Source organism: Pimephales promelas, chromosome 20, assembly GCF_988280905.1.
Source record: "Pimephales promelas chromosome 20, fPimPro1.hap1.1, whole genome shotgun sequence".
In the NCBI taxonomy this organism is placed as follows: Eukaryota; Metazoa; Chordata; class Actinopteri; order Cypriniformes; family Leuciscidae; genus Pimephales; species Pimephales promelas.
In genome coordinates, this window is record NC_142788.1 from 27,464,358 (window position 1) to 27,492,118 (window position 27,761).

The following is a 27,761-nucleotide window of genomic DNA, read 5'->3' on the forward strand; positions in this document are numbered from 1 at the left end:
AAGACTGGAAATCATCTACTATCATATAATGAAATATTGATATGCTGAATTGCATTCAAATGGAGAAATGTGCTCTTTGCCTCCAGATAATCTGGTTATCTATGCTGACTTTTTTCAATCGTAAATTGTTTCCTGTTCTCTTTATCTACTGTCACAAATTAAAAAAAAAACACCAAATATAAGAACACGATCAAGTGAAAGTGAAACTCGCATATGTATCATTTCGAAACATGCTTACCTCACCACAGTTATTTGTTCCACGGCACTTGCTCGTCTTCGCTGCCTGTGACATTATGTGGAAAAATCAAAGTGAAGTAAGCTTGCATATTCATCAAGATAATTACAATACACATACATATGCGTTGAACTTTACATAATGAAAATGGACAGGAGTGAAAGCGGCCCCCGCACTCATTACAAATGGATGTGACTTTTACCTGGTTAGCACTCTGGTAATGAAGTGCCATCATCTTGTCCACAGCTGTGTGATGGATACGTGGGCCTGGTTAAAATACCCTCATCGCCAATTAGATGGCTGATAGATGGCATTATCAGTCACGTTAATGAGCACGGACTGACACGCGTGCCTGCTGTGGTCACCTGGCCTACGTGCCCCCGGTACCACGCTGCACCACATTTACCAGTCTCCATCCAGCTGGGCATGTTAAACATTGATAGCCCCCCAATTTGATTCTGCCTCTATATGAGGTCTATATAGAACATGATCAACCCAAACTGAGAATTTCTTTCAAAAGAATGCGTCACTCGCACCTAAAGGGATAGCTCACCCAAAAATTGTAATTTTGTCATTAGTCTACTTACCCTCATGTTGTTCCAAACCTGTACGAGTTTCTTTCTTCTGTTAAACACAAAATAAGGTATTTTGAACAATGTCGGCAACCAGACAGTTGACGGCAGCCATTGACTTCCATAGTATTTTCCTGTTTTCTTCCTACTATGGAAGTCAATGGCTGCCGTCTACTGTGCGATTATCAATTTTTAAACTACGATTCATGTAATTTTATAAAAAATGAAAGCTAAATAAACTTAAAGTTTACATATTTGCATATTTACATACAAACATTATAAAAGAACATGTATAATAAAAAATATAAGGACATTTCCCCTTAACTGTCAACAAAAAGAGTTGGCTCTGTTTTATTTGTTTGTTCTAATTTGTTCTAATTTTGACAACATCGTCGGGGAAGGTCTGAGACGAGAGATATTTGCCGTGTTTCCATATTTGGTGATTGTTTGGTGATATTCTGACGGAAATTTATTTAATTAATGTTATAGAAGAACATTACAAAATGGAATGTGGGTGAACACCTGGAGGATATGTTTTGGTACAGCACCTAAATATATATAATAAAAACCTCTTTTTTTATGATATCAACTTAAAATTTGGAACACAACTTGGTTAAACCTACGATTTTATTGCATTTTGAGAATAAAATTATTTTGTAAAATATACATTAATAAAAAAAATCTTTTTTTTTGGTATAGTACGTTTGTTTTAGAACTTTTTTACACTTTCTTTTTTTTAAAGTGCTTTAATCTTTAAAAATATTATATTTCTTATGAAAAAAAAAATACTATTGAAGTCAATGGGGTCCAACTGTTTGGTTACTAATATTCTTCAAAATATCTTCTTCTAACTCGTACAGGTTTAAAACAACTTCGGTGAATAAATTCTGACAGAATTTTTATTTTTAGGTGAACTGTCCCTTTAAGCGGTTAATTAACAGATTTTTTTTAAATCAAAATTTTGTTCACTTTTAAAAAATTCACATTAAAACTGTCTTGAAAACTTTTTTTCGATGCATCAAGTATTTACTTTACCACCTAAAACAATGATGTTTGCTTAATTGGTTACCAAGAAGGTGAAGTATGAGACCTGATGCGTCAAGATAAGAAAACAATTATGGTAAATATCACTTTTAAACTTTTTTTTTACTGTGCATGATATATATATATATATATATATATATATATATATATATATAAACGTTAAAATATGATTTAACTGTGTGCATATAAACTGCTAGCTAGGAAATTAGCCTTAGCATGACAGGAGCAGGCCAGTTATTAAACATATACTTTCCATCACTCTGAGAATGTTATCAAACACAATACTATAGCCCTATATAATGTTAGTTGTAATGAAAATGATGCTGACTGTGGTGAAAAAGTTAGGCTATGCTGCATAGTTGACGAATTAATTAAACTAAGTTAGTTCCAGTGTTAAAAAAAAAAAGTTTTCCATTTTTTTTATTCACAGGACCAAAAGTGCCCACAGATGAAGAAACCCCCCATATCCTATGGAATCTATGTAATCCAAGGTATTACAAATATGCCATTGTACATGTAATGTCAAGCAAAGGTAATATCAGGTACAGTTAGTGTTTTGATATGTGTGTGTGTTTTGAATGTTTTACGTTCAAAACACACAGCACGTGCAGAATGAACCCAAAGACCTTTTTCGTCGCTGGAAAACGATAAGATGCAGGTTCGACTCAATAGATTATAGGTAAATATCCACTTTTTAATCACTTTTGTTGTTCTCTGTGTTCATTGAGTATTATTTTAAAGCTTTAACTTAGAGAGAGAAATGAGAAAGAACGATTCGTGAAGAGTCGGCTCAATAGAGTGATTCATTCACGAATCGAACATCGATTCACATGTTCTGATTCTAAACCACAGCTGACAGAAAATACTGGACATGCCTATCTAGATTTTAGTCTATTGTGTGTAGGGTTGGGTATCGAGAATCGAGTATCGATTGGAATTGGGACTAACTTTTCGTTTTTCCCGGAATCGTTCAAAAGTTAAAATTTCGATTCCTAGTTTCCATATTCACAGTCCGCCGAGCGGAAGAAGAAACCGCTGAACACCACCAATGAAGAAGCGTCTACCGGAAGTGTTGGCATAACCGCGCGAGTCGAACATGAGTAGCTTACGTCGGCGGTCCAAAGTGTGGCTTCACTTTTCTAAAAATAACGAAATCGCGGCAAAATGCAAAATTTGTGACAAAAGGAGTATTTGTGACAGAAGGAGTATTTCCTTCAGAAAGACCGTTGGTTAGCAACTTTTTTGACCCTGCCTCTTAAAAGAATCGGAATCAAGAATCGTTAGGAACCGGAATCGAAACAAGGAATCGTTCAAATTCAAACGATACCCAACCCTAATTGTGTGTGTCTGACTTGTCTTACCCGGAAACTCTGAACTGACACGTTTTTGTTTCCGTTTCTGCTGGATATTTGTGTTTGTTGTCATATTTATGAGTTATGGTTAATGTGAAAGGGGTTGTTTGCTCTTGATTGTGAGGTGGTTGTTACGTCCCCTTTACAAAGACTAATAGTACACTTATGTTGTAAATTGTCAATTTTATTTATTAGATTTGTATCACCTCTCCTGTACAGAAAAAGTTCATTTTCATGACCGGATCAGAATCACGTTAGGGAATCGAGACGTAGAGTGAAATATTGAATTTAAATTCAGTAGGCCTACTTGGCTTGCACTTGAGAGGCCGTTGGCATTTGCTGCTCGAAATGCGCCTTTAGTCCCATGAACGACTCGGGCCGTGACCGCTTCCTGATTGGAAACATTTTTATTCGAAAATAGCATCTGTTGGCTTATTAACATGAGTGGGTCGCATTATAAGAACACATTATATTTGGTTCTCCAAGGGGTAGCAGAGTCGCAGAGAATAATTTAAGCCATCAAAGACAAAAAAAAAAAGGTTCTAGAGATGCACACAAACACACTCTTAATATCAGTGATGACTAGTTTTTCATTTATTTATTTTTTTCAGCAGGATAGACAATCCTCGGAGCACAATGAAATGTGAAATCTCTGTTGTGTTTGTATAACTGGCATTCCTTATGCAAACCAAGCAACACCCAGAATCTCTCAGTGGACATCCTAATTAAACAAACTCACACAAGCATTACAGCCAAGGTTGTGATTTATGATATCGCCTCAGATAGTTAAAGCCGGCTTCCGTAAAAATCCATCACGTACATCACCGGACATTACCGCCCTAATTAAACACCCAAATGCCTGCAGATATCATAAAATTAGACGAAGAAAAAAAACACACACTCTCTCGCCCCTTAATAAAGCACTGCATCTGTGATATTATTACAGGATGGTATTGGAGATAAAAAAATTCACAAATGTGAGCGTAATTTGTCTATTTTAGGCCAAATGTTTCTCGCGATGTGAAACTGATTAATTATTTGAAATATACCGATTGCAACGAGCTGAAAATGTGGCATTAAAATAATGACTCCTGAGCCTCTTCTGAGTTTGTACATTTAGCATCGCACAACCATTAGGAATAATCTGTCCAATTAAAGGTTGTGTAATTAATTAAGTGCACATTCTGTGAAAAGGCAAGAAGGGAGAATTTATCAAACCGCTGAAATATGACCTATCTTGTCCAAAAGACTAATATGTTTAAACAAAAGATGAAAATTGATGACAACATTATTTGTAACAAAATGCTCACTGTGCAACTATGATGCATTTGTCCTCAGATTGCGCTTCTTAGCATTGTCCTTACAGAATTCGTGATGTATTACCCCAGGCAGCGTGGCAATAACTTTAGATGAAAGGCCTGCCTGTCTGGGGACTGTGTTTTCGTAATGCATATCCTGCTTGATATCTCGACCGTAACGGCGTGCGCGAGGCTCGCAACCCTTGGTGGCAGCTGCAAAAGTGTGACATATGGCTGTTTTTAAACATAAACATGATCTTTGTGGGTTTATCTAGTGCACGACGCCACAATAATCTCCCACGTCAGGCACTTTGGACAGATTCGCCCGAGTTCTAGCGCCATCAAAGGATTTCCGAAGCTTGGCAGGCGCGTTTCCTCTCTCTGAACGAGGCTGGAAGTGCAAACCTTCTTTCTCTCTATTGGCCACGAAACCAAAGCCAAGTAACCGTGTGTGGGCTTGGCCGTGGTTATCCGGGTACAAGGGTGTGCGGAGGTGTGTGTTGATGGAGTTGCGGGCACAGGGTGAGCGTGTGTGGGCGTGTTGGCATACATGTGCGACATGGTGTTGTGGAGTACGCTGTGTGCAATTATACCCATGCGTGCATCGTATTCCTACACTTTGGTGGGTTTTATGTCCCAATGAAAGAATACTGCATATTTTGCATTAAATGTTGATCTATTCTCATGCAACTAAATGTTTGAGTCATACCTAAGGATAATGAAAACTTTTTGAAGCGCTTGACAGACAAATTCCCATGTAATCGATCATGATTTCTCAACTAGATTCTTTTAGGAATCAATTTAATGTGTTGATTTGGCGAGACATTTTTTATCATTATAATTGCGATGTGATTCACTGCTACCCATTGAAAGGTCTGATTTAAAGTTTTAAATGCTCAAAATGCAGCAAAAACAGTAATATTGTAAAATATTATTACAATTTAAAATAGCTGTTTTCTATTTTAACATATTTTGAAATGTAATTTATTCCTGTGATCAATGCTGATTTTTTAGCTCCAATCTTCTGATTATTATTAATTATTATTAGTGCTCAACTATTAATAGTGGTTCTTATTATTATCATCAATGTTGAAATAGAAAATTCAAACAGTATTTGTTTGAAACAGTAATCTTTTATAAATATAAATCTTAAATATTTTTACTGTTACTCATGACCAATTTGGTGTGTGCTTACTGAATTAAAGTATTAATTTTAGGGCTGTCAAAATAAAAGTTTGTGTTTACATAATATATGGGTGCACTGTGTATGATTATTTTATATACATAAATACACACACATGCTTGTATATATTAAATAAATATTTTCATGTATATGCTGTATATAGATTTATATATAATTTATTCATGTGTGTGTATTTATATATATATATATATATATACAAAATAATTATACACAGTACACCCACATATATTTTGTAAGCACAAACTTTTATTTTGGATGCGATTAATTGCGATTAATCATTTGACAGCCCTAATTAATTCATTTTTTTATTGTTTTTATTTTAAATTGTTATTTTTCACAATATTACTGTTTATACCGTATTTTTAATCTTTGTTAAATTCCTGCTTCTTGCTCTTTAAAACGTAATATTTTATGTCCAAAATAACATGACTTGCTAGAAGTGACATACGTCCAATAAAGAAAGTATTAGTCATAAACCTTTTCTAACAGCATAAAAAACATGTCCATCCTGTTGTGTAAATTTATACTCAACGTGAATTATTATTATTTTTTTTTTGAAGCATATTTGAGCATATTGTACTTTCCTATCAAGTAATGGGCTTGATTAACTTAAAATGTCCACACATTGCATTGTAAAATTGTCCTGTAACAGGGTGGACAAATTTCCTCGAGCATATATTAAATATTATTAGGTTTGTCATTTTCATTAGCATTTTCTCCCTCCTATAAGGCTAAATCATAATTCGTTCTTTCCCCCCCCCCCCCCCCAACAATCCTGCTCAGTCCCAAATCCTCCAAACTATGACCCATTAGTCTTACGCCACATAAATAGACCTGTATACAGTTGCACGAGCACATTTGATGCATTGGACTTCTTAAAGCAGAAGCGTTCACCCGCAGTCGTGTGATGCAGGCCTGTTTGCCGCACCGTCTTTCTGTGCCAGTATCCCATATGGCGGTGATAAGCACCATGGAGATTCTGGCCAGAGACGAATGCCACACCATTCCAACACAGGAACACATGTCGGTCACTGCTCCCAACAGGATGCAGCTCTGTGGACATATTGCGCTAAGCCTTACTGTAAAAAAAATAAGGCACAGGAACCTCATAAATCAAGAGAACAATCCTGACGCACCACCCACACATCTCACATTAAACAGACATTCCATTGTTCCAGTGCACATTTTTGACTGTTGACATATCCTCGTTCCGTACCGCATTGAACAATAAACTCGCATTATTAGTCTGAGCCGCGGTGCGAATGCGGGGAAAGAGCTGGCTTCCTTAGCAGAATATTTTTTTTTTTTAAAAGCATAATATTTACACCGAGGCATCGTGTTAAAATGAAGAGGAAAGCAGACAGAATGAACGGCTCATATATCAAGAGAAACCTTGAGGGTCAGTCGTCACAGGACGTTGCGTAATTGTCTTGGATGTTGAGAGGAATGTAAAAGTGGCTCGTTTTTTTTTTTGTTTTTTTTGGCTTTTTTTCAAGTGTGATTTTACATGTCAGGAATGGATGAATAATAAACAGTAATCAAAATGTTAAAGGAATAATTCACCCACAAATGAAAATGATGTCTTTATTTATATTTACTCATCCCTAGGTCATTTCAAACACATGTTTTTTTGGTGAACTATATCTTTACGATGTGTATTTTCTCTATTAAGCAGTGTGTTTGCTCAGACGTTCATCAAAAATGAAAAAAATAACAACAAACATCAACCTCGCATCAGTTTCATCACATGCACTAGTAGTTAACGCTGGTTAACGAGCTGAGAGTCAGATGTGTGGGCCGACCATAATCTGTCAAAACGTGTCATATCTTGTCACAGCTTGACATGAGCTGAATGATAGGCTACATCAAGGGAAGAGTTATGGCGTTTAGCGAAGCTCCAGTCTGCCCTGAGATAACCACACCTGTAGACGTGCCGCTGCAACTCGCCTACATTCATCTGCCAAACTCTGAGGTATAGTTGCAGTTTCATATTCAGGAAAAATATTCCACGCAGACTGTTGTTTCCATTTGAGTAGCCCTTTTGAGCCCTTGAGAAATAAAAATGGTAATTGTAAGGGACTTAAAACCTCCACTTATCAATTAAATTCCTTTAATGATTCTTGTAGTACTTAAAGTAGCAGTTTTATTTTATTATTGTAGTACTTTTGAAGAAAAAAAACCCATGTGTCTGTGTGTGTATAAGCAGTATATATATACACTCACCTAAAGGATTATTTGGAACACCATACTATTACTAATACTGTGTTTGACCCCCTTTCGCCTTCAGAACTGCTTTAATTGTACGTGGCATTGATTCAACAAGGAAGGATGCACATCCAGGGCACGAAGCTCCCGTTCCACCACATCCCAAAGATGCTCTATTGGGTTGAGATCTGGTGACTGTGGGGGCCATTTTAGTACAGTCAACTCATTGTCGTGTTCAAGAAACCAATTTGAAATGATTCGAGCTTTGTGACATGGTAAATTATCCTGCTGGAAGTAGCCATCATAGGATGGGGTCATAGTGGCCATAAAGGGTTGGACATGGTCAGAAACAATGCTCAGGTAGGCTGTAGCATTTAAACGATGCCCAATTGGCACTGAGGGGCCTAAAGTGTGCCAAGAAAACATCCCCACACCATTACACCACCACCACCAGCTGCACAGTGGTAACAAGGCATGATGGATCCATGCTCTCATTCTGTTTACGCCAAATTCTGAATGTCTCAACAGAAATCGAGACTCATCAGACCAGGCAACATTTTTCCAGTCTTCAACTGTCCAATTTTGGTGAGCTCTTGCAAATTGTCGCCTCTTTTTCCTATTTGTAGTGGAGATGAGTGGTACCCGGTGGGGTCTTCTGCTGTTGTAGCCCATCCGCCTCAAGGTTGTGTGTGTTGTGGCTTCACAAATGCTTTGCTGCATACCTCGGTTGTAACGAGTGGTTATTTCAGTCAAAGTTGCTCTTCTATCAGCTTGAATCAGTCGGCCCATTCACCTCTGACCTCTAGCATCAACAAGGCATTTTCACCCTCAGGACTGCCGCATACTGGATGTTTTTCCCTTTTCACACCATTCTTTGTAAACCCTAGAAATGGTTGTGTGTGAAAATCCCAGAAACTGAGCAGATTGTGAAATACTCAGACCGGCCCGTCTGGCACCAACAACCATGCCACGCTCAAAATTGCTTAAATCACCTTTCTTTCCCATTCTGACATTCAGTTTGGAGTTCAGGAGATTGTCTCGACCAGAACCACACCCCTAAATGGATTGAAGCAAGGTTTATATATATATATATATATACATATATATTTATTTATACATATGTTTTTTTATTTAGATTTATTTAATTAATTGTTATTTTTATCTTTTTTCTGAATGGGTTACTTCAACGACACTGCAAATAATATACTGCAAATTTTGTATTTTTGCAGTAATACATTTTTAAACATTCTAAAAACAGGATAATTTGACTTGAAATGCTAAATTGCATTAGATATAACTTTATTTTAGAGGGAGAGAGAATAAAGTTATTCTGAATCTTTCATGAATCAGACTGGTTATGTTGTATATTTGTCCTTTTCAAGAATAATTGCAATTAAATGTCATGAAAATAATTTGGCTCCAATGTTTTGCACATTGGTTACCAAAATATTTGTAAAATAATGATTATTTTCAAACAGGTTTCCAGGACACACCCCTCCCTCATATGCATTGGTTCGTTAAACAGATTGTCCCTCCCCCAATCTCACGCTATTGGTTGAGTCTGTGTTGGGATGCTTATACAGGATGATTATGCCTCTGTGTTTTAGGGGAATCAACATACAAATGTCTTGCTTATAGTTGACTACACATTAAACTAGGACAGGAGAACTTGTTTAACACAATACCATAACACACTTCACCTTTAAAATTATGATGAATCAAATCTGGCTTTTGATTTTCAGCTCTAGGCCCCAAAAGAGCCATCAGGAAGACAAGAAAGATGTCTTCCTGTCCAGAGAGAGAGAGAGAGAGAGAGAGAGAGAGGAGAAAAGTGTCTGGAGTGAGAGAGAGTTAGCAAAAGAAAGAAAGAAAGGAAGAAAGAAAGAGCGGCTGTGGCTGACGAGCAAAATGCAGAGAGAGGGAGGCATAAATCCTGTGTCCTATATAAAAAGAAATACTATCCATGTCAAGGAAAGGTGGGATGCCCTAAAATGAATGATAACAGACTCATTAAAAATAACGGCCGCCTAAATGATAAATGACCTGCCTCCCGAGAAGAGCAGCGCAAGGCGGCCTCTACAAATTAAGACCGCAGTGCTGTTAAAGGTGTTATTTTCCCAGTACTTCCAGCACCAAAATATCAAGCAGCCACACCATTATTTGCTCTTTATTACTGCCCAGCGACGGGACCTTTGGAGATTTAAGGCGAGCCTGTACATTATCAGCCTCTGTTATTTTGTTAATTATCTTGATTCGTGATTTATGACACGGTACGGCTTAATTAAAAAGTGAAATTGCATCAAATTGTAAGGGTTTTATAGACGATGGGGCCGGAACAAGCATTTGCAAGTGATGCGTTTATGTAAAGGAGTATTCAGTGCGTTGTAGGAGGGAATCATCAGAGATTATAGTTGCCTACACATTTAGAAACACACACACACACACACACACACACACATATATATACAGTATATACTGTATACCTTTATGCAAAAAAGGTTCTATATACAGAGAAATGTCTTAAATGATTGCATTATACTGTCATGTCTAACAGGATATTTCTATTTTTTTCACAATAAACGATTGGGGATCCAAAAAACATCATAAAAGTAGTGCATATGACTTAATTTCCAAGTCACAACAAGCTTTGTGTGAGGAAACGGTCAACATGCGCTTGGTACGTCAAACCTGGTATGATGTGCAAATGGGATTTTGGCGGAGGGGAAGATTTTTAGAGGGCTTTTCTTTAATCTCAACTAGAGCCCGACCGATAAAGGATTTTGAAGACCGATACAAATATTTTTGGGTTTTAAAATCCGATATTCCGATATATCGGCCGATATTTTATTTTATTTTATTTTATTTTTTTCAGAAACGCGCAACAAAACATTAACGGATTTCCCTAACAGTTATTTGTAGTTATTTATGAGTTTTAACTAACATAGTATGATAAAGCATTTTAAAAATAAATTTGTTTCTTTTATTGTCACAACAGAAAAGTTCTGATAAATAAAATAATAATTAGTCCCTACATTACCTTATAAGCTACCTTATAATTACAATGTCAGCTTGCTTATCCCTTTACCTGCACTTTTTAAATACTGCAAATTGTAAAACATACATTTTCAATATAACATGCCAAGGAGAGATGATTGATGTGTTTCGTCCGTTTTTATTTTATTTTTGAAATATTCATTTATCGGCCATTATAACTGCCGAAACCGATAGTTTGGAAAATCCCTAATATCGGCCGATATATCGGTCTGGCTCTAATCTCAACTATCATATTGCTTCAAAATCAAAACGTATTGTGCTCCAAAATAGCTGAAAAATGGGAGGATACGGTAACAAGCCACATCCGAATCCAATGCTCATGTCACATCCTGTCTACTGAGATCCCACAATCCTGTGTGTTCTATTCCATGACAGTTGAGCGAAAATATAAAAATGGCTTCTGAAACTTTTGGTTTCGCACCAGAGGAACCTTTTCATAGTTCCTTGAACGATTGGCGGAAGATCCAGGATTTTGGAACTAGGAATTATTTTAGTTCTAAGAACTCTTTTTGGAGGAACTAAATTAGCTCCTATTTCAGAGTAGGGTCTAAACCAGCACTATAGGAACTACTAGCACCCGCCATTTAAAAATAAACGCACACACATTATAATAGCCTAAATATTTACTCCAAAAACTAACTCTACGAACATGGAAAGCAGTGAAAGATGACCTTTCAACCTTTACGCTGAGGAGAAAATCCAACTTTACTTTGAGGGGCCCAAGCGAAACATGATTATGTATTTCTGCTCAACTAGCACTAGCACTAATACCTTTTCATATAGTGTCCACTTTCTATGTATAACAGTTCTTTTTTCAAATAATGTATTAGACAGGACTGTTGGACAGACCATAAACTAATGAACACGAGAATGCGAGTGCTGTGTGCTCAAAAAAAATAAAAATAAATAAAAGTCGCAACAAAAAGTCACGGCTTGCGTCACTTCAGAGTTCCTACTGGCGGTGCAAACGCAACCAGGACAATGTTCTCGGGGCAACCACCCTGGTGGCTAGTTCCTAGAACTACCCGGTCGAAAGCCCCCTTTTTGTGTTTAATTGTGCATTTTTTTAACAGCTTTTTCTACTTTTGATGTAATTTCTAGCAATAAATTTTGTCTTTCTATTTTGTTTTAGATCATTAAACCGATGCACAAACACTGCCTGCAATTTCATCGCCTGATAGGGCAGCGAGGCAACAAGTCAGAGAACGGGTGAGTAAATAATGACAGAATTATTGACAAAATTTTGGTAGCACTGTTCCTTTAAACCTCAAAAAAGCCTTATGGTTTGCAGGTCAACCTTAAATGGGTTTGCATGGAACAAAACTGCAATTTCTGGAACTCTGTGGGTGCTGCATATATAGAAGTTCATCCGCCTAGAAAAGTAGTCCCATCTCAAATGGACATACAGATCGAATAACTTTTTTTTTTTTACTAAACAAAATTACATTTCTGCTTCTAAAACTTCCGATACCCTTCTTCCATTGTAAGTGCCTTACTGTGAACTTGTTTTCTGTCACTGTTTATAAACCAAGAGACGAGTCCAAATGATTTCATTTGTAAACGACAGAATACCAGATTCTGTGATAATTTAGAGCTTAAGTTGTATTCGTCATAAAATGATCCTTTATAAATCCGCTGGTTTTTCAAGTTTCCTGTCTGTCCGTTTCTGGAACACTAGAGCCGTAAACATGTCTCAAAAAATCTCATAATTCATTAAGTGATGATTTGATCGCTCATGTAAGTAATTAAGTTAATACTTGATGATGACTGCGACACACCCACAATCAGAGAAGCATCTCGAATCCACCCGTTCATGTCAAAGTGGTGTCTCATAGGAGACTGTCTGTTTCTCACAACTTTTACATTTACAAAATTACAAATCATTTTACCTTTGACGTCACGTCAGTCTTAATCGTTCTTAAAAATAATTGCGTTAATCATTATTTTGTTCTTGTTTTCCTGTAAAAAAAAAATGCTTAAAAAAAATAAAGATTTAAAAGAAAAAGTGGGAAAAAGTCTTCATATCATAAAATATAATATTTTTTCTTTTTTTTTCTTTTTAAAAAAGCTAACATTTTACAATAAGGTCTCATTTGTTAAAATTAAAGTATTAACTAACATAAACTAACAATGAGCAATACGTTTGTTAAAGTATTTGTTAATCTTTGTTAATGTTAGTTCACAGTGCATTAATTAATGTTAACAAACACAACTTTTAGTAATGTATCAGTAAAAGCTGAAATTAACTTTAACTAAGATTAATAAATGATGTAGAGGTATTGTTCTTTCTTAGTTCATGTTGACTAAAATAGTTAACAAACTAAACCTTATTGTAAAGTTTATATAAAACAATATATATTTTTTAGCCAATCAGTAAAACATCTAAAACAACAGGATTTATTTTGCTTCTCAAGAATTTAGTTGTTTGTTTTTATGATGCTCAACTTACTTTAAGATAATTTTTAATGGAAACTACGACAAAAAAAATATTAACAATGTGAAACGTTTTGTGCCTTTCTAACGTGGTACACAGATGGTGCTATTATTCTGTGATTCACTGTGCAATGTCTCGCCTTTTTGTGCAGTGAAACATCAGTTGTCTGCCATTCTCACTCCAAGGAACTAAATTTCAGACAGGATTGATGGATGTCAAACCCATAGGAGGAGACATGAGAGATACTGTATGTCAGAAAGAGCAGTGCCTCTTTCTTTATTCTGTAGTCGCTGGCATTCCTTTGCCGTGAGAACATCGTCTGGCACAGACAGTCCAGCGTTGTCAAAGCATTCAAAGACCTGTGAAGACAAGAGTTATGAAGCGGGAGACTGTGCAATGCGTTTAGTTCTCCGATTCAGACGCTTTATTGTTCTCCCTTAAGCTATTAGAAAAACCATAACAATGAGACACATCATAGTGGTTCTGAAAATAAGAAAGAGTAAGGTTTTACTTATTCCCATTACATTGAAACAGGTGTTACAAGGCCATTTTAGTCTTCAGATTCACATTAAGTTGATTTTGTGATATACACTGAAGTGGCGGTTAAATACTTTAATGGTGCTTTTCTGATGATCTCATAAGAAGTACTTCATTGAGGAAAGAAATGAAGAGTTCAGATGCAAAAGCCTCTAAGTGCCAGTTGAAATTTTCTTCTAGAATGATCATTTTTATCAAGCTTGTATATTTAAGTTCAGTGATTTCACTTAAATGGCAATGATAATTACCTATTAATTGTTATTTAAGTGAAATTACTGAACTTAAATATACAAGCTTGATAAAAAATCATCATTAAAGAAGAAAATTTCAAATGGCATTTAGAGGCTTTTGCATCTGAACTCTTCAAATACAAAAATGCGGGTGACAATTGAATTTTAGGGTCAACTATTCCTTTAACTGTCAGAGACTGCTGACATCATTGGGAAAGTTTGTCAGTCGCACACCACTGATAATCTGTTACTCTGCATGAATAACCAGTTGCTTAAGATGGAAAAATCCTGTTCTGTCTGTGCTTAGTCATACATACTCAATGAATTCTTGATCACTGAGTACTATGGGATGAAACGGCCCACAATCTTACCTGCCTTTTGACTTCTCTTTAAATTACAATTAAAATTACATTATAGATTATTGATTGAAAATGTGTGTGTGTGCATATATATATACATTTATATGAGACCATATTTATATAGACTTCTAACATCTATGCAATGATTTACTCATCTAACCCAGTAATATCATTGAAATATCTCCATTTGGGGTCTTTTCTCAGCAAATATTGATATTATGGCAATACATTTGATTAAAAGGATAGTTCACTTTGAAATTAATTTTTGCTATGTTTTAGCTTACCTCAAGGGCATCCAAGATGTAAGTGTCTTTGTTTCCGCAGTAGTTTCAATTTTTATGCTTTTAGGTCAAACCGTTCTTGTCTGTCAGTCATATAATGGAGGTCTATGGTCACCACCTCAAAGAGCATGCACAGAGAAGTCCAAATTAAACATGATTTAATGACTCGTGAATGTAAGATGGCCTAAGACACGAAACGAGCGGTTTGTGTGAGAAAATGAACTGTATTTATATCGGTTTTACCTCGTTACCACAGCCACAGAACGCCCGCGCTACAAGAGGTAAAAACGATATAAATACTGTTCGTTTTCTCACACAAACCGCTCGTTTCGTTTCTTAGGCCATCAATGTGTACTTACATTTACGAGTCATTAAATCATGTTTAATTTGGACTTCTCTGTGCATGCTCTTTGAGGTGGTGACCATAGACCTCCATTATATGACTGACAGACAAAAACGGTTTGACCTAAAAACATCAACATTGAAACTACAGCGGAAACAACGACACTTACATCTTGGATGCCCTTGAGGTAAACTAAAACATACCAAAAATTAATTTCAAAGTGAACTATCCCTTTAACTAATCACCATACAATTAAATGAATGCTTTTTTTCCCCTTCAGTTGATAACCCTAAAACTTTTTCTGTTTCCAGGTTTGCTGTCAGATTCGTCCCATGGCTCAAGAATCACTGCTTTATTAGGTCTACTTTTAAAGTCTTCCAAGATAACAAATCCCCAAGAAGCAGACATTGAGCTGAAGCATGAGAGAGCAGGTAGGTCTAGTGTGTCCTTCAAACCTTAGTTTGCTGTCCCTGCCTGCGGAAACGAGTGGAATCGCCCCAAAGTAGGTCAGTCTTCACTCTCCTGGGTCAAACACGCCTTCATAGCTGCGCAATACTCGACATGATGATGTCAGTTGTGACAGCGTTCTGCTGGTGCAGACGGGAGGTGTGGTGGTCCAGAGCTTTGAGGTCCGGCGGGTCAGGGTTCGAGATCAGAACGCCTCCGCTGTTGGTCATCAGAGAGATATAAGAAGGCTGGTTTTGCAAGCTGTCATAGCCACGGGCAAGTGAGAATAGCTGAAAGTCTTTGCTTGGGATTCTGGGAGTGAGATTTTTCGCTTTTGCGAATTATTCTCAAAGATGTTGAGCACGCAGTGCGGCCCCTGCAAATTTCCCACATAAAGCTGTCATCGAATCCTTGTCAACGCTGTCACATGACCAGAGTCTGCAGATGCTTAGTCAGTTAATTGGCTGGTAAATTAATTTTCTATGCATGCCATATGTTTAAAGTTGTCATTTAAAGGAAACAAATCATGGAAAACAAGTGTTAATACTGATTTCACATGCAAACAGTTAGCAAATCATAACTGAGGTCTTTAAAGTCTTAAAGGTACAGTAGTAAAAAACAGCCTGTTTGACTCACTCAACTGTTGCTCAGTCATGCGAGAATTTCACTGGAAAGAAAATATGTACTTGCATTTGCATTCAACTGTGAATAGTATGTATTGGGCCCAGGTGTTAGAGAACGGGTGGGAAATGATCAATTATGCCTGTTTTAAAGAAAATAAATTCTTTATATGAGTTTTATGATTTTTGCTTAGTGAAAAAAAAAAGAATCGTGACAAGCAGTTGTCATTGTTTTGCATTGTGACATTTAGCACACATATAATAATTAATTCAACAGCTTGCACCAGCGCAAACCCTCTTTTGCCATTAAAAACTACTGTCGGGATTTACTAAAGACGCGCGGTGAAATTATTAAACAAATATTTTTTTTTTTTTTGCGGCAGTGATTTATTAAGGTGTATTTGTGCCATTATTAACCCGCCAAAAAAGCACGTCTTAAACCAAATGCTAATTTGCGCTGCTTTTGGTAGATTGCGTTGGTCATTATGGAAATTATCCAGCAGCGTCTGTGTTATTCGTCGTCAGTGGATGACGCACGCGAAGAACTTTCCACTCTAATCAGCGCTAATTCTAATTTTCCCAGTTTAGTAAATATGGCCTATCATTTTTGAAAAATTATAATTTCAAACAAATTGTACAGTCGAAAGTACAGTCTGGTAGGTTTTTTTGTATTGTATTTAATGCAATTTTATTAATTGCCTTATTTTTCTTTGTTTATAAAGTTTTTTGTTGTTGTTGTTTTATTTTATAAATGTATTGCAGAATAAAATTTAGAAAATGATTATTTTTTAAAATACATTATTTAAAAAAAAGTGAAGTAATTTAAAATATAGAATGGCATTGTTTTTTTTAAATGCTAATATTAACCAAAAGGGGGAATTAAATGTATAATATATTATATGTCACACTGTGTGTGTGTATATATATATTTTTATGTACGCATGTGTGTATGTGTATAAATATCTTCATTTATATATATTGATTTTCAGGTAAAATATGACACCAATGACACATTTCTTTGTGAGATTCACCATCACATATACAGTATTACCAATTTACACTTTTGGTAATACCACCAACTTTTCAAACAATGCTAACAGGCTGATATCTAGCTAGCTAGCTAGATAGTTAGCTGGCTAGATAGCTACCAAAAGTCAATCAAACTAAATTTGATATTTAGTACAAGTTTTTAAAATATTACAACAATTTACATGTTTTATAGCGGTTGTTCCGAATGACCTGATATTTCGGGACATGTGTATAAGCAAATGAAAGCATGAATTTTTCAAATAGTTAGTTACTTGCTTTGCTTCCTTTGCAGGTGTCTAAATGATGTCACATGACATTGACCGCATGACTTAAAAAATGGTGCCTTTATATTGGTTACACCAAATGAATTCTTTCTCATAACAAAGCAATGACTTCCACACATAATTCTAAGACCATTTTGCACTATGTTGATAATGTTATAAAATCATGGCAGAATAAAAAATATATACATTGTTGGTTTAACTTAAAAAAGTACCGTAAGTAACCAGGTTGCCTTAAAATTTTAAGTTGATTGAACTGGAAAAAGTGAGTTAATACAATGAAGGAGATTAATTGAATCATCAGAAACTCAAAATAATAAGTTATCTCAACTAAATAAATTATTTAAGGTGATTTGACAAAATAAAAAATGTTGTGATAACAAATCTTGAAAATATTTTTTTTTTACTGTGCATTTATTACATTTTAAGATATTTAAATGACAAATGAAATGGCTGTATGAAATGAAATGACCTTTTGACACTTCAAAACCTTTAAAATACCTTTATAAAATATAATTAAAACCTTCTTGATTCATTAAAAGAGATCAAGTTGTACTACCTTACATACTTTGGATGTCATATCTTTGTTTTTTATTGTTATTAAGGCTTTTGGACAAAAAGAATGAGGCTTAACGTCATTAACCCATATACACTCACACTCATTGTCATGAAAAGGTCAGTGTCACTCACAAACTTCTCATAAATAGTTTGTAAAGTGCCTGTGGCCAGGAAATGTCCGCTTTAGATGAAACTGTAGCCCAGACTTGCATAACAAACCTGGTTCCCTCTCGCTCATCACCGTCAGAACACAATGAGCTCCTCTGACATGAGAAGGGGAGCTTTTTTCAGGTTAGACCTAGTTCCCATCAGGAATGTTTCCGCAAAGACAGCCTCATGGGAAGTGTGAGGTGATAAATTTTGCATAAGTCTGACATGCACACACATGCATGTGTTTTAAATAAGAGACCGTCTGTCATCGAGTTTTCCAGGTGGACGTGCACTCTTTCTGTCCATCCTAAACGTACCTGATAAGTCACCTTGCATCTCATGTAGCAGCCGTTCTTCGTTATCCGACCGCGTCAATGTTAACACTCACGGCGGCCCGCTTTGGGACCTCGTGTGGTATCTTCACTGCATCTGGCTTCCTGAAAACACATTCCTAACACAATTAATTGAGGATCACTCTGGGCCAATCATTGGGAAGAGATCCCTCCCAAGTTTGTGTGCCATCAGTTTATGGGTTTCTTACGAGATGCAGGTAGCATATGTGAGCGGTCAGACAAGCTCCTATAGAGCCACTGGGCACCAATAAAAGCAGCCTATCAGAGACTATCAGCCTTTGTGTCATTCTGATTTACGAGTATGCTTTGTGGCAAAAGGGGCTTCTTGTTTTGCTGACGGGTGGATTTCATATGGTGGTCTTGTTTTTTGTAGCAGTGTTGTTAGTCTTGCTGAGATGCTTTGGCCATTTCGTGTGATCAGTAAGGGCGTTTTCGCATCTGAAAGTCCGCACCAAGGTCCGAACCAAAGTTCACGTTTTCATACATTTTATACTTTCAGAAAGTTTTGGTTTGGTTTCACAATGCAATTATGCAGAAGACCTCACCGGGTACCACTCATCTCCACGACAAATAAGAGGCTACAATTTGCAAGAGCTCACCAAAATTGGACAGTTGAAGCCTGGAAAAATGTTGCCTGGTCTGATGAGTCTCGATTTCTGTTGAGACATTCAGAATTTGGCGTAATCAGAATGAGAACATGGATCCATCATGCCTTGTTCCCACTGTGCAGGCTGGTGGTGGTGGTGTAATGGTGTTGGGGATGTTTTCTTGGCACACTTGAGGCCCCTTAGTGCCAATTGGGCATCGTTTTAAATGCCACGGCCTACCTGAGCATTGTTTCTGAGCATGTCCAACCCTTTATTTGGTTCCTTGCCACTGTTGCCTTTGGCTTGCTCAGTTGGGGATATTCAAATTAAATGACCCATCATACCATTGATCAGCTCTACCAATCTTGATTGTCTTTTTTCATGAAACACTGTGATGTTGTCTTGATTGATACTGTGAAGCAGCTTTGATACAATCTGTATTGTGAAAAGCACTATATAAATATATTTGACTTGACTTGACTTGACTTTATGGCAACCCATAGACATATACACTAGACACCTGGGGGTTCTAAGCATGCGTCAAAACCGCCGCCATCTTGGAACAGGGGTCTTGTCATAGGAAGTAGCTAGGTAACGCTGCTATCGCTGCCTTTACTTCAAATTCATTGATGGTGGCGGACTTTTGTGCAGCGTATGAAGTTCACGGATGAAATCTGAACTAGGAAGAATGTTTAACAAAATTTTTAAAAAAAAAATGTTTTTAATTTTCTTTCTGGAATCAATGATAAATACATGTCTGACCGTTGGAACAAACCAAAAAACAAGAAAAATCGCATTCATGATGATTTGTGATGATTTTATTTGCGTTAGACCTGTGTCTACTACATTGACGCTGATGCATTAAAGTGGAGGGGCTCCCCTGTTTCAAGATGGCGGCTCTATTGACGCATTCGTTCCAATGAACTGCCGTATCCAAGGTGAGGTCTAGTGTTTGTCTATGATGGCAACCATGTACCTATCCTCTGATGGCTACTTCCAGCAGGATGATGTACTATGTCAACAGTCTCTGACAGGAACTTTTCTGTATTTTCGGATTTGACGAGACAGACAAAATAAATAAAGTATTATGGGCCATTTCATTGTGGTGAAATTCAATTTTATAAACACAATTTCTTGTGAAAACCATCCCGACGGGTTTTAAAATATAAACGCTCATAACATAGTGACTCTGATAAGACAAAAATATGTTTTGGAAGAAGGATTGATGATGTATTTGATGATTAATTTTGAAGTGAAAATGAGTATTTTTTAACATGTGTACATTTAAAAAAGGTTTTTCTTAATCTTTTATCAAAATGTAATGGCTTTCTCTGGTTCTCTTATCATGACTTAACTGATACAGTGTTTAAGTCATGTATTAGGATCATATTTGCAATTTAAATGCACACAAACGCCACCACAATGTCATAATTCATTCATTATTTCTAGTGTATTTATTTGTAACTGACATTTAAAAAAGCATGTTCACTACAATCTTGTCTGCATTTTGTGCATTGTATATTAATAATTATGAGAACTATTGCCAAAAAAACAATACTCACATTCTCATGGGTAGGAAAAGATTTTTTTTTTTAAAGAAGTAGCTTAAATACATTAGGTATGTTTATGCATATTTTCGTCATTTCTAAAAGTACATATTCATTGACTTGTGCATTACACTGAACACTTGCTGCATTTATGCCTTGATGTCATATAGTATTTAAAAGAAAGCTGTCGAATGTCAAAAAGAAAAATATTCAGTCTCCTCCACTGACCAATTCATAAGACGTGACATTTACTATTTGTTCAAATGAAGGCCTTTCAATCCGACTGAGCCATCTATCTGATCACTAACGGATTTGTCTGTATGTAAACATAGCCATTGATACAGCACCAAATACACTTACTTTGCTTTTCAATTTGTTGTACTATAGTGCCAAATCTTCCTTTTTTAGAAATTTGGGAAAGAGGGAAAGAAATACCAAATTGTCCAATGCATCCATTGACTTTACATTGGCTACAATGGCTACTTTTTATACAATACAAGGTCCTGTATTATATATCATGGCATATTACAGGATGCCATTAGACATTCTCATTTGACTTGTGTATTTACCTTGTTAACTTATACCGCACACCTGGATATGACATAATTTTTTATATGCGTTAACATGAATGTGCATTTTCAGCATCTCAGGTACACGAAATATCATCAAGCTTCACGTCCTCCCTAAATTGCCATTCTAGCACAACAGTTAGATTTTCGGTGAAATGGAGGTATACAAAATGAATGCAAAGGAATATATAATTGAGGTTTTATAGGCTTAATTTCAGGACTTGTACTGCTTGATTATATGTATCCCAGCTCTGATACGACTTCATTGAAATTTACAACAAGTAATCTTCTACCATATGGACTCACCAAATGGAGATCACAGACTGGCAAAAGCAATCAGCTTTTTAATTAACAGAATTAACAGTGCGATGTTAAACTATAATGACAGCAATAAAAACACTTGATGGAACAATGGCAGTCGACAGAAGCTCGTTCATAACTGTTATTTTCATTTCAGGGGGAGAGTGACAATGGATCTGAGCAGACGCTTTGCCCACAACACTCACCCGTGAGCCGCAAGCTCATATTGACATTGTACGCGAGGGCTGTAAAACTAGTATCAAGGAACACTGTGTTGTTCAAGCTGGTGTTGTTTGGCTTCGGCTCTTCTGAATGTACAAACATGCTCTTCTCCGCTGGCGCTGTGACTGATTTCGGCTCACAGATTATTAGAAATGTTCAATTTCGTTTCTTAAAGATCTTAAGAATACGGAGAATTAATATTTGGGACCGAAGGCATAATTACTCGGGCCATTTGGAATAAGTTATTAATGAGGGAATGATTGAATTTATTTCAATGGTAATTTAATAATCAAATGTGTTTTAAATCACATCGGTTATTTGTAGAGCTTATTGTTTCAATGAAATTTACGGATAAAAATCCCTTAACCCACAGAGATCAAGATCTTTTTGTTTGAATTTGTATAATGAGAATTTGAGAAATTGAGAAATATATATATTTTTATATGAAATTTTTTGAGAAATATTCTTTTATTATTTGTTTCTTTTATCCATCCATGATCTATCTATCTATCTATCTATCTATCTATCTATCTATCTATCTATCTATCTATCTATCTATCTATCTATCTATCTATCTATCTATCTATCTATCTATCTATCTATCTATCTATCTATCTATCTATCTATCTATCTATCTATCTATCTATCTATCAGTATGTCTCTCAGTCAATCTATCTATCTATCTATCTATCTATCTATCTATCTATCTATCTATCTATCTATCTATCTATCTATCTATCAGTATGTCTCTCAGTCAATCAATCTATCTATCTATCTATCTATCTATCTATCTATCTATCTATCTATCTATCTATCTATCTATCTATCTATCTATCTATCTATCTATCTATCTATCTATCTATCTATCTATCTATCTATCTATCCATCCTGTCTGTCTGTTTGTCTGTCTCTATCTATCTATCTATCTATCTATCTATCTATCTATCTATCTATCTATCTATCTATCTATCTATCTATCTATCTATCTATCTATCTATCTATCTATCTATCTATCTATCTATCTATCAGTATGTCTCTCAGTCAATCAATCTATCCATCTATCTATCTATCTATCTATCTATCTATCTATCTATCTATCTATCTATCTATCTATCTATCTATCTATCTATCTATCTATCTATCCATCCTGTCTGTCTGTTTGTCTGTCTCTATCTATCTATCTATCTATCTATCTATCTATCTATCTATCTATCTATCTATCTATCTATCTATCTATCTATCTATCTATCTATCTATCTATCTATCTATCCATCCTGTCTGTCTGTTTGTCTGTCTCTATCTATCTATCTATCTATCTATCTATCTATCTATCTATCTATCTATCTATCTATCTATCTATCTATCTATCTATCTATCTATCTATCTATCTATCTATCTATCTATCTATCTATCTATCAGTATGTCTCTCAGTCAATCTATCTATCTATCTATCTATCTATCTATCTATCTATCTATCTATCTATCTATCAGTATGTCTCTCAGTCAATCAATCTATCTATCTATCTATCTATCTATCTATCTATCTATCTATCTATCTATCTATCTATCTATCTATCTATCTATCTATCTATCTATCTATCTATCTATCTATCTATCTATCTATCTATCCATCCTGTCTGTCTGTTTGTCTGTCTCTATCTATCTATCTATCTATCTATCTATCTATCTATCTATCTATCTATCTATCTATCTATCTATCTATCTATCTATCTATCTATCTATCTATCTATCTATCTATCTATCTATCTATCTATCTATCTATCAGTATGTCTCTCAGTCAATCAATCTATCCATCTATCTATCTATCTATCTATCTATCTATCTATCTATCTATCTATCTATCTATCTATCTATCTATCTATCTATCTATCTATCTATCTATCTATCTATCTATCTATCTATCTATCTATCTATCCATCCTGTCTGTCTGTTTGTCTGTCTCTATCTATCTATCTATCTATCTATCTATCTATCTATCTATCTATCTATCTATCTATCTATCTATCTATCTATCTATCTATCTATCCATCCTGTCTGTCTGTTTGTCTGTCTCTATCTATCTATCTATCTATCTATCTATCTATCTATCTATCTATCTATCTATCTATCTATCTATCTATCTATCTATCTATCTATCTATCTATCTATCTATCTATCTATCTATCTATCTATCTATCTATCCTGTCTGTCTGTCTGTTTGTCTATCTATCTAGTTTGTCTGTCTGTCTATATCTATCGTCTGTCTGTCTGTTTGTCTGTCCATCTGTCTGTCTGTCTGTCTATCTATTTATCTGTTTGTCTGTCTGTCTATTTATCTGTCTTTCTGTCTGTCTGTCAGTCTGTCTATCTATCTATCTATCTATCTATCTATCTATCTATCTATCTATCTATCTATCTATCTATCTATCTATCTATCTATCTATCTATCTATCTATCTATCTATCTATCTTTAGCTAACTATTGCAATTTCAAGAAATAGATAACTTTACTTTCTAGGGAGTATCCTTATTTTAAGTATTTGTTTTTGATTGTTTTTATATAAAATTGTATATACATATCTTTTTCTTCAGGTCATAGGGACTGGGGAATCTCCCTATTATAAGGCTTCAATGTTGGTTTTATATTGTGCTCCACAGGTTTGAAAAGCATCAGCACAGCTCACAGATCAAGGTCACATGATCCTTCTTAACAGTGTTAGTGTCATTGATCAAATGAGACGACACGTTCTGATTGGTCGTGAGTAGTCATTGGGAGCTGACAGCGAAACATTGACCCTACAGCACATTACAGTCTTTTTCTCACTTGCTTTCACACACACGCACACACCCTTGTACCCACACAACGGGTGATCAACCTCAGTCGCTGACCGCCACAGTGCACAAAAAAGTCAAATTATGAGAAATAATGAAAAGGCATCAATACGAATTCAGCGGAGACTCGTTTCATTCTGTTTTAGACAGCGCTTTTCAGCCTGTAATTTTCTGTAAATGTTAACATGGTCAGACCTACCTATTGATTCTATTATTTTTGACCTTGCATTAGTGTCGGCTAATCTCGCATGCCATAAAATTTCATTTTGTTGTGAAAAATACTCGCAGGCCCTCAGGGTGAGTTAGACACAGGCTGCGGCACCCTTGGGATTCATAAGTGCACACGCGGGTAAACAAACCATACAGCTAATGCTTCTTAGACGACCGAGCAGCACTGCAGGTTACATTTCCTCCTAAACCCTTTTTTTTTTCATCTTTTCAAAGTGACTTGATGTGTGGTGTGGTTGCAAAGTCTCGTTCAAAGATAAATGCAAGCCTCCTCCAAATAGATATTGTTTTCTCTCCCTTTCTTCAGTGCAAAAGGTGACGGGAGCAGTTATTAAAGAGAATCCGATGCAATGCACATCTGTAGCGTGTGGTTTAGCAATCCTCTCGCTCTCTGAGTTCACGCGCACAAGGTCGCCACATTTCGCCTATTGCTTTCAAAGGGTAAATAAAGTGCGTGTTGGAAACAGCTTACATTGCAACCCCGAGTCACACGGAAAAGCCACGTGTACGTTCAGAATATAATAAAAACAGCGGCTTATACCTTTTATGTGGCCTTCATTTATCTTTATGAGACGTTTTGGCAAATAAAGTTTTGTAGAGTTTACAGTAAACGCAAGGTACACCAGTAAAAGTTTTGTTTGGGCCACAATTTAAATCTATCTTTATCTTTTTTTTCCCTAGTATTTGATTCGAATTCTAGTATATGTTGCCTTAGTCTGTTTTCTCTAAAGCTTAAGCATTGGTCATTTTAAAAATTCACATTAACATGTGCAACCAGTTATTTCTATAAAAATCACTACAGTGTTATACTTAAGATTTATTTTGCTAGTTTTGCATGCATTTTGTTCATTTTAAATGTATAAGTACCATTATGTAAAATCTTTTCAACATAATACTGACTAAAGTTGTGAAGTTATTCTACAAACTAAAAGGTTTTAAATAAAAGTCTAAAAATATCACTTTTTTTCTTATTTTTTTTTTATTAAAGGTTTTAAAGTACTATTTTATTGCAATAGCAATATAAACGTTTAAATAATAATAAAGAAAATATCCAATTGTCATACGTGCTCTCAACTTTATGACAGAACAGGATAATTGTAATCAATGGCTTATTTTTGGGGAAAAAATTAATCATTTTGAGTAGAAAATGAATTTGTAAACAGTTACCAACCTTGACATTAACATCAATAAAAGTAACAATGCAAACTGTGACATAATTTTTTCATGCCCCAGTTCATGCTGGGAATACCTGCATTGCAAAAAAAAAAAAAAAAAAACTGGTAAAAACTACTCAAATTTGTGGATATGATGTAAAAGGTTTTCTACTTTAGAATCATGAACTTTTTAAAGCACTAAAAAATATAACAAACAATAAGTAATATATGCTAAGAACTTTTATTCTGACATGCTGGATTTGAGTTCATGTTTAATATTTGTAATGCTTGAACTAACTTATTGGATACAGAAAATACCAAATCTCTGCTGCATGAACTTCATCACAATTTTAATTTCTTTCTTAATATATATTTATTATCACAATTTTCAAAGATGGATATTACATTAGTTTTCTCATATCACAATTAAATGCTTCCACTACTTTGGTTTCAGATGCTGTTTTAGTCATGTGCCCAGGGGCTATGCACTTCTGACAATGAAAACCTCAGAATATTCCAGGTATTTTTTTATTTATATGATATAAACCATATTGTATGGTAATACATTTGCCTGTCAACGTCACTTCCCATCCTGCTAATGCCGTGTAGTATCACTTTAAATTCAAATCCATTTCTTTAGTGACAATATCCTACAGGAAGTGACACCATTTTGGAGGAACTCAACAACACACACCTGTAAGTATTAGAAATGTGATTATGAACAACACCGCTTACAGTCAGTGAAATCTTTATTGACTTCCAAATAAAGAATAAAAAATAACATAAACAAAAACCACTCAAGGTGACCCTCCTCACCAGAACTTCTTTCACAGACAAACATACATTCCTTTGTACTGAAAGGGTCAACCATTTTACAGTAGTAGGGAATTTAAATAATGTTCACATACATACATAACTACACTGAAAATGAAAATAATAATCAAAAGACATCAACCTTAATTACACAAGGAAAATAATACAAATTATAAACAAATACATTTCTACATACTATGAACATAAACACAATAAAACATGAAACAAAACCCCCCTCCTCCCATTGAGAAATGGACTATGCCTACACTACCCAGAATTCTTTGGGATGGCATAAAATGAGGAACAGGAAGGCGGCACGCCCTCTTAGACACCCACCCCTCGGAAGCCATGCTGCAGACGTGAACCCAGAAGGTTAGTTTTGCAAATGAGGATAAAACTAATGATGTATGTAAAATCCAAAATAAAGAAATAAATGTCTTAGTGTTTTTTTAACAGTCTAATGTGCACCTCAGACTAGAAAAAAGTTACCAAATAATGAGAAACAAACATTTATAAAAAGAATACAAACCAAACAGACACAGGGGCCTACACTGACATCATGTTTAACTTTGTCACAGTGATATTTTGTTGTGTTAGTTGGTTTGTCCCACTCTGCTAAAATATCCAGTTTTATTGAGCTTGAAAATAAATACGTTTAAAATGTCAGAACAGCAACATTTGAACAAGGGCATATTTATGAAATAACATTCAGTTTTATAGAAATACTCATAGATATCTATATAAAGGCTAGATGTCTCACGGCGGAGTATTTATCGTCATCACCGGCGGCCATCTTGTCACAGACAGGCTTTGTGGTATCTGATGTAAGAAATAGTCTTATCTCGTTGAAATCTTGACGGATTTACAAACGGTTTGATTTCTTACAAACGTTATTAACGTGGCTATAATTCTGGATGATTATTT

At 35.5% G+C, this 27,761-nt stretch overlaps 1 protein-coding gene across 3 annotated transcripts in view; it reads left to right on the forward strand.

The window, feature by feature from the left end:
- tshz2 (teashirt zinc finger homeobox 2) overlaps window positions 1–27,761 on the forward strand; it is a 194,135-nt gene that overhangs the window by 38,672 nt on the left and 127,702 nt on the right. Inside the window, exons 4-5 of one of the 3 annotated variants that reach the window (XM_089124729.1) lie at window positions 12,097–12,173; window positions 15,460–15,579. The gene's annotated coding sequence lies outside the window, so the exon portion shown is untranslated. Of the gene's footprint in view, window positions 1–12,096; window positions 12,174–15,459; window positions 15,580–26,481; window positions 26,545–26,664; window positions 26,721–27,114; window positions 27,210–27,761 lie in introns of those variants that run through there. The other 2 variants (XM_089124730.1, XM_039652419.2) reach the window with 2 other exon arrangements.